The following is a 12,607-nucleotide window of genomic DNA, read 5'->3' on the forward strand; positions in this document are numbered from 1 at the left end:
ATTATTATGACAACAAACCACAGTCAATCTCAGATCTGGATCACTCTGTGTTAGTGTTCAGATCTCTGTATTTAGTATAAAGGTAGACCAGGACAGCTAAAATCCTGGTACAGGAATGTCAGGTAAGAGGTTACAGTTAGAGTGAATGGGTGCAAGACTTTATTCCTTTCCCTGCTTAGAGAAAAAGAGACACCAGCAAAAGAGAAAGACCATCATTTCACAAAACCAGCAACCAAACTTGACCATCATCAGCAAATGTATCTCTGAATTTATCATCAGCACCTGATTTTAAAGCCTTTTAAAAATAATCCTGATGATCTTTCAAATTAATTTTTTCATAAAGAATAGCTGTAATGGATTTCACTTTTCAATCGAAAAAATAAATTTAAAAGTTGCAAACTTTTTTCCTAGATTTTTGTGGTTTGAATTATCTATCATTCCTAAAAGAAGCACAAGAACATCAATAAAAAATCAGTAAAAGTGAAGGAGTAGAAAGAACATTCATAGTTATTAGTTTATTTTTCTTTTTGGAAACAGATTTTCTTTTCCTCTCTGTTTTAGCCTTGTTCAGTTGACAAACCTACAAAACTATGAACACATATCTATACATTTCACTCTGAAAATGTGAAACATTTTCTGAAATTAATAAATTAAGAAACTTTTTCACAGTTGGTCAAAACAAAATGAAAGAAACAGAGATGATGGTTTTGGGTTGTTTTTTTTTCCATATTTCCTGTGGTTCTTCATTTCTTTCTTGAATTATTCCACTTGAAAAAATATAGAAAGGTGAGCAGCTAAGGAGGTACCCAGTTGGATAGGCAGGAAAGAAGCAATGTAAGAAAACAAGAAGCCATGAAGAAAAGAGAAGGTTTGATTTTTTAAGTAAAGGAATTTTGAAATTTCAATGTTTCAGTCTTTTTATAAAAGATAAAACATATTTTTAACTATTCCAATTTTTTATTGGTTTCTCTGAGGACAACCATCTGGCCTGTATTTAATTTTTTCACACTTGCTATAGAAGCTTCTGTACATACATAAATGTGCATGCGTATGTGTGCGCATGTAAAGCCAACTGTAGAGAACTAGTGGATTTACAGTACTTTTATAATTAAGTCCATGCTTCTGCATGCTAAGAAATCACCGCATTAAATTTTGCCATGCAAGCAGTAGGTGGGCTTACAGTTTATAATTTCTTTCTTTTTAAAATTTATATATTAATGTTTGAAAATTCCCAGTCAGTGTTCGTAGTGCATTGAGACCAAAGCCAGAAGCAAAAAAACACTGCCAACAAAACCTGAATATGTAAAACACATTCAGTTAATTCTACATCAAAGCTGTCTATTGCTTCATAAAACACACCTACAACAATAGCAGGAAATGGTAACAAATATGAATGGGGGATAGCTTGAAAACAAATCTCATTCCTGTTTAAATTAATGTATATTGTAATAGTCCATGGGCACTTGCGTACAATTAGAGTTATACGTTTCAGAACATAACTTTCTTACACCCAAAAACAGAAGAAAGGGAAAACAGTCAGGGCTACCTGTGGGGAAGCAAGAGGGCCAGCTTGCCCCAGCTGCTTTATCACATCGAAGGAGGGCTCATTCTGCAGCATGGAGATTTCCCAGATGACAGCAGCTTTTGCCAGAGGCTAAGTCAAATGGTTCTCCAAAGATGGATTTATTCTGAAAATGTGCTAATTTTGAGGCTGTTTGGAAAACCTTGGCTGTCCCAAGACTGAGTTTCATGGTGCAGATGACTTCCAGGTCCTAAACCTGGGTCAGAGCAATGCCAGGCACAGCTACAGGTTGGGCAGAGAAGAGATTCAGAGCAGCCCTGCAGAGAAGGACTTGGGGGTGTTGGTCAGTGAGAAACTTAACATGAGCCAGCTTCAGTGTGCACTTGCAGCCCAGAAAGCCAACTGTATCCTGGGAGGATGCTTCATCAAAAGGAGTGTGACCAGCAGGTCAAAGGAGGTGATCCTGCCCCTCTACTCTGCTCTCATGAGACCTCACTTGGAGTATTGTGTACAGTTCTGGTATCCTCAGCATAAAAAGGACATGGAACTGTTGGAGCACGTCCAGGGGAGGGCCACGAGGATGATCAGGGGACTGGAGAACCTCCTGTATGAAGACAGGCTGAGAAACCTGTGGCTGTTCAGCCTGGAGAAGAGAAGGCTTCATGGAGACCTCCTAGCAGCCTTCCAGTATCTGAAGGGTGGCTATAGCAGAGGGACTGTTCATTAGGGACTGTAGTGATAGGACAAGGGGTAACGGGTTAAAACTTAAACAAGAGAAGTTTAGATTGGATATAAGGAAGGAGTTCTTTCCTGTTATGGTGGTGAGGCACTGGAATGGGTTCCCCAAGGAAGTGCTGTTCCAAGGCTAGGCTGGACAGAGCCTTGGGTGACATGGTTTAGCATGAGGTGACCCTGCCCATGGCAGGAGTTTGGAACTAGATGATCTTAAGGTCTTCCAACCCTAATTATTCTATGAATCTAAGGAGGAGATTTTAAAACTGTGCTCTAGAGCCTTGCTTGCAGCAGCGAGTGCTGGAAACACAGAGTGGCATGCATAGGTGGGGCACAAAATCCCCTTGCCCTGCAGGGAAAGGCTTGCAGGAAGTAGGACACACTGCTCTATTACTGTTAAAGGAAGACAGTTATCCATCACATTCTCATTTTGCTAGTGATGCTGGTGCTTAACGCAGAATACTTGCCCTAGTGACCTTGCAGTCTTAATGAGATTCATTCTCTTTGGCTGAAAGTGAGGAATTTGCAAATGTAGGCATTGTTCTATTCTCTTCTTTGAAAAGAATACAGGTATCTCAGAGCTTCTCTGAGATAGGACTTCTCTATCCTATTCCTTACTATTGCTGTGGCTCTATGCCAGCTAAAAATAGTGCTTCAGCCTCTCATCGTGATCCTGTGCCAAGTACAGCAATATGAAGGAAGCATCAACATAATCAGCACAATGTAGCGTCTCTCTGAGCCAGCAGGGATATGTCACAGCTTTATGTGGAATCCCCTATCTTTTTATTTTATTATAGAGACCACAGACTGGGATATTATGGGTCTCTCAAAGGTCATGTTACAAAAAGCAGATTCTTTTGGGAAAGATGAGCCCTTTTTTAGTATTCTATTAGATTATTTTCAGTCCCTCAGTTGACTGCATAAAGGTGCAGAATGGATGTTTGTTTTCTGAATTCCTTAAAAATCTTCTTTACTTTCTGTAATTTTCCTTTTGGCACCTGTTTGGAAAGAGGAACTTTTGCAGTTTAGACAAAGATTTGTCTCCCTGGCTCCACAAATATAACAGTCTTAGGCTGCCCTGCTAACTGATGAGCCCAGTCAAAAGCAGTAAGACTTAGATTCCTATGCCTAAATTACATGCATATACCAGACTTGTGCATCCAAGTCATGCCTGCACATGTGAAATTATCATACTTACTGCAACACTTACATTCCATTATGAAGCATTCCTATCACAACAGTTCCCTTTTGTTTGTCTCTTCTTGCACACCTCAAGGACCTTTATGCCCTAAGGCTGCATGAAATGGTATGCACATAGTCTCTTGTCACTATCAAAAGCCAGATGGAATTTAGTTACCGGGATTTCTTGTATTCATTGGATTCTCCATGCAAAATCTGGAGCTAAGGTCACTAGGGACTGAGCTAGTGACCAGGACTGTTGCCTCAGTTACACGGTTTACAATGAATGTCAGTGGCTTGGACAAGGAAATCTAGACTGTACAAATGGATGGTCATATAGGTGAAAGATTGGTTGAACAACCGTGCTCAAGGGATCGTGATGAGCAGAAAGAAGTCCAGCTAGTAGTGATTACTAGTGAAGTCCCACAGGGATCAAAATTAGGCCCAAGATTGTTTATTACCTTCAATATTGAGCTGAACACTGGGATGGAGTACACTTTCAGGTAATTTGCAGTCTGTATCAAAATGGGAGGAGCAACTCCACTGGTGGGCAGAGCTGCTAGTCAGAAGGACCACAAAAGATTGGAAAATGCTCTGACTAGACCTTCAAGTTCGAAAAAGGCAAATGAATGCTCCTGCGTCTGGAATGTCTTAACTCCAGGCAACAGTGCAGGCTGAAGGCCAAATGGATAGAAAGCAGCTTTGCAAAAAAAGACATAGGGGTCCTGGTGGACAGCAGGTTGAAAATGAGCCAGCAGGGCTCATTGTCTACTGGGAATGGTCTCTGGATCATACTGACTTCTGAACCATGTTTGGGCATTGCTTGCAACAATACTGCTTGACAAATGCCTGAAATATAGCACGGACATTTCACAATTTAACAGTATAAACGATTATGTGCCAGTGCCTGGGAATGATCTCTGGTAGCATTTAGTTTATTAGGTTATTATTTACACCTAACATGTAAGCCTGTAAGATAAAAGAGTGTGTCAGCATGAGTTTCCTACCCCACAAGTGGAAATGGAGGAGAGGAGCATATTTCAAGGGTTCTTTTCACCCAAAATCTCATGTTCAAAATGTTTAATAGTAATATCCACACAAGCTTCTTTGTCACTGGCATACTGGAAGATTCAGGCAGCACCACCTAGCACCAATCTGAAGCAAGGGTAGGTCAATGCTTCCTCAGTGCTTTATTTCTGCATCATTTTCTCTGCTGACAATCAGCATCAAATGCTCACTTGCCTCTAGTCTGTTCCTGTTCAAGCACATTTTGTGTCACTTTTTTTGTCCAGCCTACAAATGGTGGTTTTTCAAAAGACACTTGGTTTGCCCAAGATTTCGAGACGTATAACATATCTCTTCTTAAGGTCCTGGCACCACCATACAAGCACTTATGTGTGGGTCATGAATCACAGAATCATAGAATAGTTAGGGTTGGAAAGGACCTTAAGATCATCAAGTTCCAACCCCCTTCCCATGAGCAGGGACACCTCCCACTAAACCATGTCACCCAAGGCTCTGCCCAAACTGGCCTTGAACACTGCCAGGGATGGAGCATTCACAACGCATTCCAGTGCCTCACCACCCTTACAGTAAAGAAATTCTTCCTTATATCCAATCTAAACTTCCCTTGTTTAAGTTTTAACCCCTTACCCCTTCTCCTATCACTACAGTTCCAAATTAACAGTCCATCCGCAGCACACCTATAGCCACCCTTCAGATACTGGAAGGCTGCTATTGGGTCTCCATGCAGCCTTCTCTCCTCCAGGCTGAACAGCCCCAACTTTCTCAGTCTGTCTTCATATCGGAGGTGCACCAGTCTCCTGATCATCCTCGTGGCCCTCCTCTGGACGTGTTCCAACAGTTCCATGTCCTTCTTATGTTGAGGACACCAGAACTGTACACAATACTCCAAGTGAGGTCTCACAAGAGCATAGTAGAAGGGTAGGATCACATCCTTTAACCTCCTGGTCATGCTCATCTTGATGCAGCCCAGGATACGGTTGGCTTTCTGGGCTACGAGTGCACACTGAAGCTGGCTCATGTTCGTTTTCTCATCAACCAACACCCTGTCATGGTTTAAGCCACACAGTTTCTACTTCCCCCCCACCCCTTTCTTTCCTCACCCCCCACCCCCCCTCATTCCCAGAGGGATGGGTAGGAGAATCGAAAGAATGTGACTCCCACAGGTTGAGATAAGAACAGTCCAGTAACTAAGGTGTAACCCAAATCACTACTGCTGCCACCAATAATAATAAGAGAAATAACAAGGGAAGAGAATACAATACTACCTGCCGAAATGAGCCTGACAGAGAACAGAGTGCCCTTCTGGGTAACTCCCAGTTACCTCCCCGGGCATGACGTGCTGTGGTATGAAATACCTCTTTGGCTAGTTTGGGTCAGATGTCCTGTCCCTGCTTCCTCCGGGCCTCCCCTCCGCCCTGGCAAAGCATGAGACTCACAAAGTCCTTGGTCAGAGTAAACATCAGCATTAATCAGCTCTGTTCCCAGGCTGAAAGTCAAAACACAGCACTGCACCAGCTACCAAGAAGGAGAAAAATGACTGCTACTGCTGACCCCAGGACACACCCCCAAGTCCTTCTCCGCAGGGCTGCTCTGAATCTTTTCTCTGCCCAACCTGTAACTGTGCCTGGGATTGCTCGAACCCAGGTGTAGGACCTTGCAGTTGGCATGGTTAAATTTCATAAGGCTGGCATCAACCCACCTCACAAGCGTGTCAAGGTCCCTCTGGATGGCATTCCTTCCCTCCAGGGTATCAACCGAACCACACAGCTTGGTGTCATCGGTAAACTTGCTAAGGGTGCACTCAATCCCACTGTCCATGTCACCAACAAAGACGTTGGCCTTCTATGACGGGGCTTGGCCTTCTATGATGGGGCTACAGAACTGATGGACAGGGGTAGAGCAGTTGATGTCATCTACCTGGAGTTGTGCAAAGCATTAGACACTGTCCCACACGACATCCTTGTCTCTAAATTGGAGAGACATCAATTAGATGGATGGACCACTGGGTGGATAAAGAACTGGCTGGATGGCCGCACACAAGGACTTGTGGTCAATGGCTCAATGTCCAGCTGGAGACCAGTAACAAGTGGCGTCCCTCAGGGATCGGTGTTGGGACCAGTCTTGTTTAACATCTTCGGCACTGACATGGAAAGTGAGATTGAGTGCACCCTCAGCAAGTTTGCCAATGACACCAAGCTGTGTGGTTCGGTTGATACCCTGGAGGGAAGGAATGCCATCCAGAGGGACCTCGACACGCTTGTGAGGTGGGCTGATGCCAACCTCATGAAGTTTAACCATGCCAAGCACAAGGTCCTACACCTGGGTCAGAGCAATCCCAGGCACAGCTATGGGTTGGGCAAAGAAGAGATTCAGAGCAGCCCTACGGAGAAGGACTTGGGGGTGCTGGTCGATAAGAAAATGAACATGAGCCGACTTCAGTGTGCGCTCGCAACCCAGAAAACCAACCGTATCCTGGGCTGCATCAAAGGGAGGGTGACCAGCAGGTCGAAGGAGGTGATCCTGCCCCTCTACTCTGCTTTTGTGAGACCTCACCTGGAGTATTGTGTGCAGTTCTGGCATCCTCAACATAAAAAGGACATGGAACTGTTGGAACAAGTCCAGAGAAGGGCCACGAGGATGATCAGGGGACTGGAGCACCTCTCGTATGAAGACAGGCTGAGGAAGTTGGAGCTGTTCAGCCTGGAGAAGAGAAGGCTGCGTGGAGACCTCATAGCAGCCTTCCAGTATCTGAAGGGGGCCTACAGGGATGCTGGGGATGGACTCTTCATTAGAGACTGTAGTGACAGGAGAAGGGGTAACGGTTAAAACTTAAACAGGGGAAGTTTAGATTGGATGTAAGAAAGAAATTCTTTCTTATTAGGGTGGTGAGGCACTGGAATGGGTTGCCCAGGGATGTGTGAATGCTCCATCCCTGGCAGTGTTCAAGGCCAGCTTGGACGAGGCCTTGGGTGATATGATTTAGCATAAGGTGCCCCTGCGCATGGCAGGGGGGCTGGAACTAGATGATCTTGAGGTCCTTTCCAACCCTAACGATTCTTTGATTCTATGATTCTGTGTTGAACAAGACCGGTCCCAACACTGATCCCTGAGGGACACCGCTTGTTACTGGTCTCCAGCTGGATATTGAGCCATTGACCACAACTCTTTGCGTGCGGACATCCAGACAGTTCTTTATCCACCTAGTGGTCCACCTAGCAAACTGATGTCTCTCCAATTTAGAGACAAGAATGTCATGTGGGACAGTGTCGAACGCTTTACACAAGTCCAGGTAGATGACATCAACTGCTCTACCCCTGTCCATCAGTTCCGTAGCCCCATCATAGAAGGCCAACAAATTGGTCAGGCAGGATTTCCCCTTAGTGAAGCCATGCTGGCTGTCACCAAGCACCTTGTTGTTTTTCATGTGCCTTAGCATGCCTTCCAGGAGAACCTGCTCCAAGATTTTGCCAGGCGCAGAGATGAGACTGACTGGTCTGTAGTTCACTGAGTCATCCATTTTCGCCTTCTTGAAAATGGGAGTTCTATTTCCCTTTTTCCAGTTGTCGGGAACTTCACCTGATTGCCATGAGTTTTCAAATATGATGGCCAGTGCCTTAGCAACTTCATTTGCCAGCTCCTTCAAGATCTGCAGATGGATTTCATCTGGTCCCATGGACTTGTGTGTGTTCAGGTTCTTAAGATGGTCTTGAACCAGATCCTCTCCTACAGTGGGCCCAAGGTCTTCATTCTCACAGTCCCTCTGCGTCTGCCTTCCAAGACTTGGGTGATGTGGTCAGAGCCTTTTCCAGTGAAGACCAAGGCAAAGAAGTCATTCAGAACCTCAGCCTTCTCCAAATGCCGTGTAGCCAGTTCTCCCGAGAGCTTCCGGAGAGGGCCCACATTGTCCCTAGTCTGTCTTTTATTTGCAATGTAACTATAAAATCCCTTGCTGTTATCTTTCACACCCCTAGCCAAGTTTAATTCTAACTGGGCCTTAGCTTTCCTAACCTGGTCCCTAGCTTCCCAGACAACATCCCTGTACTCTTCCCAGGCCACCTGTCCTTGCTTCCACCTTTTACAAGACTCTTTTTTCCTTCGAATTTTTCTCAGCATCTCCTTATCCATCCAAGGTCTCCTGGACCTCCTGCTACACTTCCTTCTAGTGGGGATGCAACACTCCTGAGCTTGTAGCAGGTGATCTTTGAATATCAACCAACAGTCTTGGGCCCCCCTGCCCTCTAGGGCTGTATCTCACTAAGCAGGTTCCTGAAGAGGCCAAAGTCTGCTCTTTTGAAGTCCAGGGCTGTGAGCTTGCTGCACACTCTTCTCACTGTCCTGAGCATCTTGAACTCAACTATCTCATGATAGCTGCATCCAAGGCTGCCCTGGAGCATCACATATCCAACCAGCCCTTCCCTGTTGGTGAGCACGAGGTCAAGCATGGCACCTCTCCTTGTCGGCTCCTCTATTACTTGCAGAAGGAAGTTGTCTTCCACATAATCAAGGAACCTCCTGGATTGCTTGTGGTGGGCTGTACTGCCCCTCCAACAGATATCAGGGTGGTTGAAGTCCCTATGAGAACAAGCACCTGCAAGCATGAGGCTGTTCCTGTCTGTAGAGTGCTTCATCCACAGATTCTCCTTGATCAGGCGGTCTGTAACAGATCCCCACAGTAGTATTTCCCATCACTGTTCTCCCTTTAACCCTGACCCACAAACTCTCTGTTGATTGACCACCTGTCCCCAGACAGAGTTCCATACTCTCCAGCCTATCCCTAACATAAATAGCAACTCCCTTTCCCCACCTGCTGGGCCTGTCTTTCCTAAAGAGCCTGTAACCTTCTATTCCAACACTCCAGCCATAGGAGCCATCCCACCATGTTTCTGTGATGCCTATTATATTATATCCCCATAGATGTGCACACATCTCTAATTCCTCTTGTTTGTTCCCCGTACTACGGGTGTTTGCATAGAGGCATCTGAGCCGAGCTCCAGATGAAGCCAACTCATTGGCTGGAGCGGCTGGAATATCTCTACATTGCTCCGAGCATTTATTATAGGTGCTGGCAACTGACTGGGTGTGTTAAGATGGAATGACGCCCCCTCCCCCAACACATCTAGTTTAAAGCTTTCTTGACCAGCCTAGCAAGACTCCTACCAAAACCGCGCTTAAGAGCAGCTCCACCAGCCCCCAGTAGACCTGTCCTCCCAAACAGAGTCCCATGTTCTAGATACCCAAACCCCTGACTATGGCACCACCCTTTTAACCATTTATTAACCTGGCCAATCCTCCTAGCCTTTTTAAGGTACTTCCCTTTATCCTGGAGAATTGATGAAAAGACTATCTGAGCTCCAGAGCCCCTAACCACCTCTCCCAAGGATCTGTAGTCCTTCTTTACATTCTCCAGGCTACTGCTATCTATATCACTCACACCCACATGGACAACTAGAAGTGCATAATAGTGGGACTGAGTAGAGGAGGCAGCCTCTATGTAACACCCCTAATCCGAGCCCCTGGTAGGCAACACACCCCCCTTGAGACTGGGTCAGGCTGACAGATGGGTGCTCTGTGCCTTTCAAAGCAGAGTCCCCTACCACTATGACCTGCCACTTTTTCCTGGCAGCACCAGTAGAGATCTTCTTTACCAGTATACCAGCCGGTTGTTTCTCGCACGAGTGTGTTTACTCATAAGCCTCCTGCAGGACAGCAAAGCGGTTCTGCGTGGGGACAACAGATTTAGGAGGAAGCCCCTTGCTTTTAATTGCCCTCTTCCTTTTTCATTTTTATTTTTTTTTTTGGGGGGGGGGGGTGGGTGTGCTGCTTGTTACTATTTCTCAGCTTCTGGGGTTAATGGCCTCTTTCTTTCCTCCATGAGCTACAGGAGACGCTTGAGACCCCTGCACAGTTTGGGCCTGGAGCAAGCAGTTCTGTTTCCTCAGCTTCCCTGACACCTTTCAGCCGACTGACAGCATCCCTCAGCTCAGCCCCTGCTGCAGGAGGACCTCCACCAGGGAGCACCGAGTGCAGCCCTGCCCATTGTGCACCCTCCCCTCAGCAGACCAGTGCAGGCACTCTCTACACTCCGAGCTCTGTGCTGCAGCCTCCCCTCTCACTGGCTCTGTCTGGGTGTGTCATGGTTTAAACCCTAGCCAGACAGCTTGTTCATGCACTCCCAGTGAGTGGTGCCAGGCTGAGAGCAATAGAGCCCCAACTCCCCCCTCCCGGGGCTCTTCCCTTCCCCGCTCCTGGAGGAACAGGGAGGAGGATCGAAAGAGTGCAATTCCTACGGGTTGAGACAAGAACAGTCCAGCAACCAATGTACAACACAAATCACCACCGATACTACCAATGACAACAATGATAAAAGAAAATAACAAGGGAAGAGAATACAATACCACCGGCCATGAAACGAGTCCCACCCGGAAGCCCGTGTCCTTCCGGGTAACTCCCAGTTACCCCCCACCCCGGGCATGACGTGCTGTGGTATGGAATACCTCCCTGGCTAGCCTGGGTCAGGTGCCCCGTCTCTGCTTCCTCCCGGCTTCTCCTCCTCCCTGGAAGAGTATGAGCCTCACAAAGTCCTTGGTCAGGGTAAACATCACTTAGGAGCAACCGAAAACATTGGTATCACCAGCACTGTTCCCAGGCTGGAATTCAAAACACAGCACTGCACCAGCTACCACAAAGGAAAAACATGACTGCTACTGCTGAACCCAGGACAGGATGCCTACGTTGGCCACCACCAGGGCAACCAGAGCAGAGTTCCCAGACCAGGCGCTCGTCATAAGGTGAGCGCTCCCCAGCCTGCTCCCCAGCCCGCTCCCCAGCCCGCTCCCCAACCCGCTCTCCTGCCTGCCCGAACTGTCTCGACACACCCTGCTTGCCCGCTCTAATTGCTTGCGCTCCCTGGTGCGGGTTTTTACCCAGTCAGGGCTGGCGCTGCTGCTCCTGGCTCCGCCCCTGTGCGTCAGCTGCTTGCGTCAGCTGGGATGCCGGCTCCTGGGCAGGTCCTGCCAAGGGCTTGAGGCTCCCTTAGTGGCTTTTGTCGCTCTGAGTTGAGGATCCTGCACGCTGAGCTTCCCCCAGCTCCGGTGTTGAAAGCATCCTTTCTCGTGCTACTTACCTCAGCAATCGCTCCTTTTTGGACTTGTGTTATTTTCTTTTTCTGCTCAAACCAAGAGTTTGCAAAGTCTCCAGAGGTTGAGATCTGCTGTTCCACAGCTGGGACTTCCTATGAAGCTGTTCCACTGGACTGAAGCATCACAGTTTGTTTGGCTATTTTTAGAAGCAGGCAGAGCTAAACTTTTCTTCAAAGGACAAGCATATTGTGCCCCAGGTCCTCTGAGAGCAACCACCAGTACATTACATAGGAAAAGGACTGCATATTCAGGTTCTCTATGACCCTCAGAAGATCACTAAAAGGTCCCTTGCATTGTAATGTCACTATTTATTAGGTTCTACTTTCCTATCACTTTCTTTGCAATGAAAAAAAAATATTTCCACCAGTTAAAAATCACAAGTAAGAATAGTTGTTTATGTTATTATACCACTCAGTACATTCTCCTAGCTGTAGTCCCATTAAAATTAGTTTAAAAAAAAAAAGGTAAGATTTTGCACTAGACTGTGAAGTTTGAAGCATACCAGTACTGGATAGTATATTCAATACAATGAATCTGCATCTTGCTCAGTAACTTGTTCACTGAAAACACTAAAGCTAAGCTGAGATCACAAGGAAGGGAGTCTCATGTTTGCCTAGGTATGTACAGGCATATACGTCATGATCTATATTTATCAGGTATTTGATGAACAACACTGTTATAAATAATCAGTAATAAGGAAACAATATAAGCAAGCATCTTAGAATCATAGACTCATAGATTAGTCAGGGTTGGAAAGGACCTTAAGATCATCTAGTTCCAACCCCCCTCCCATAGGCAGGAACACCTCACGCTAAACCATCTCACCCAAGGCTTCGTCCAGCCGGGCCTTGAACACCACCAGGGATGGAGCACTCACAGCTTCCCTGGGCAACCCATTCCAGTGCCTCACCAACCTTACAGCAAAGAACTTCTTCCTTATATCCAATCTAAACTTCCCCTGTTTTAACCCATTACCCCTTCTCCTGTCACTATAGTCCCTAATGAACAG

The sequence above is a fragment of the Pezoporus occidentalis genome, unplaced genomic scaffold (genome assembly GCF_034315485.1).
Source record: "Pezoporus occidentalis ecotype Australia unplaced genomic scaffold, CSIRO_AGI_Poc_V1 ctg96, whole genome shotgun sequence".
NCBI classification, from domain to species: domain Eukaryota; kingdom Metazoa; phylum Chordata; class Aves; order Psittaciformes; family Psittacidae; genus Pezoporus; species Pezoporus occidentalis.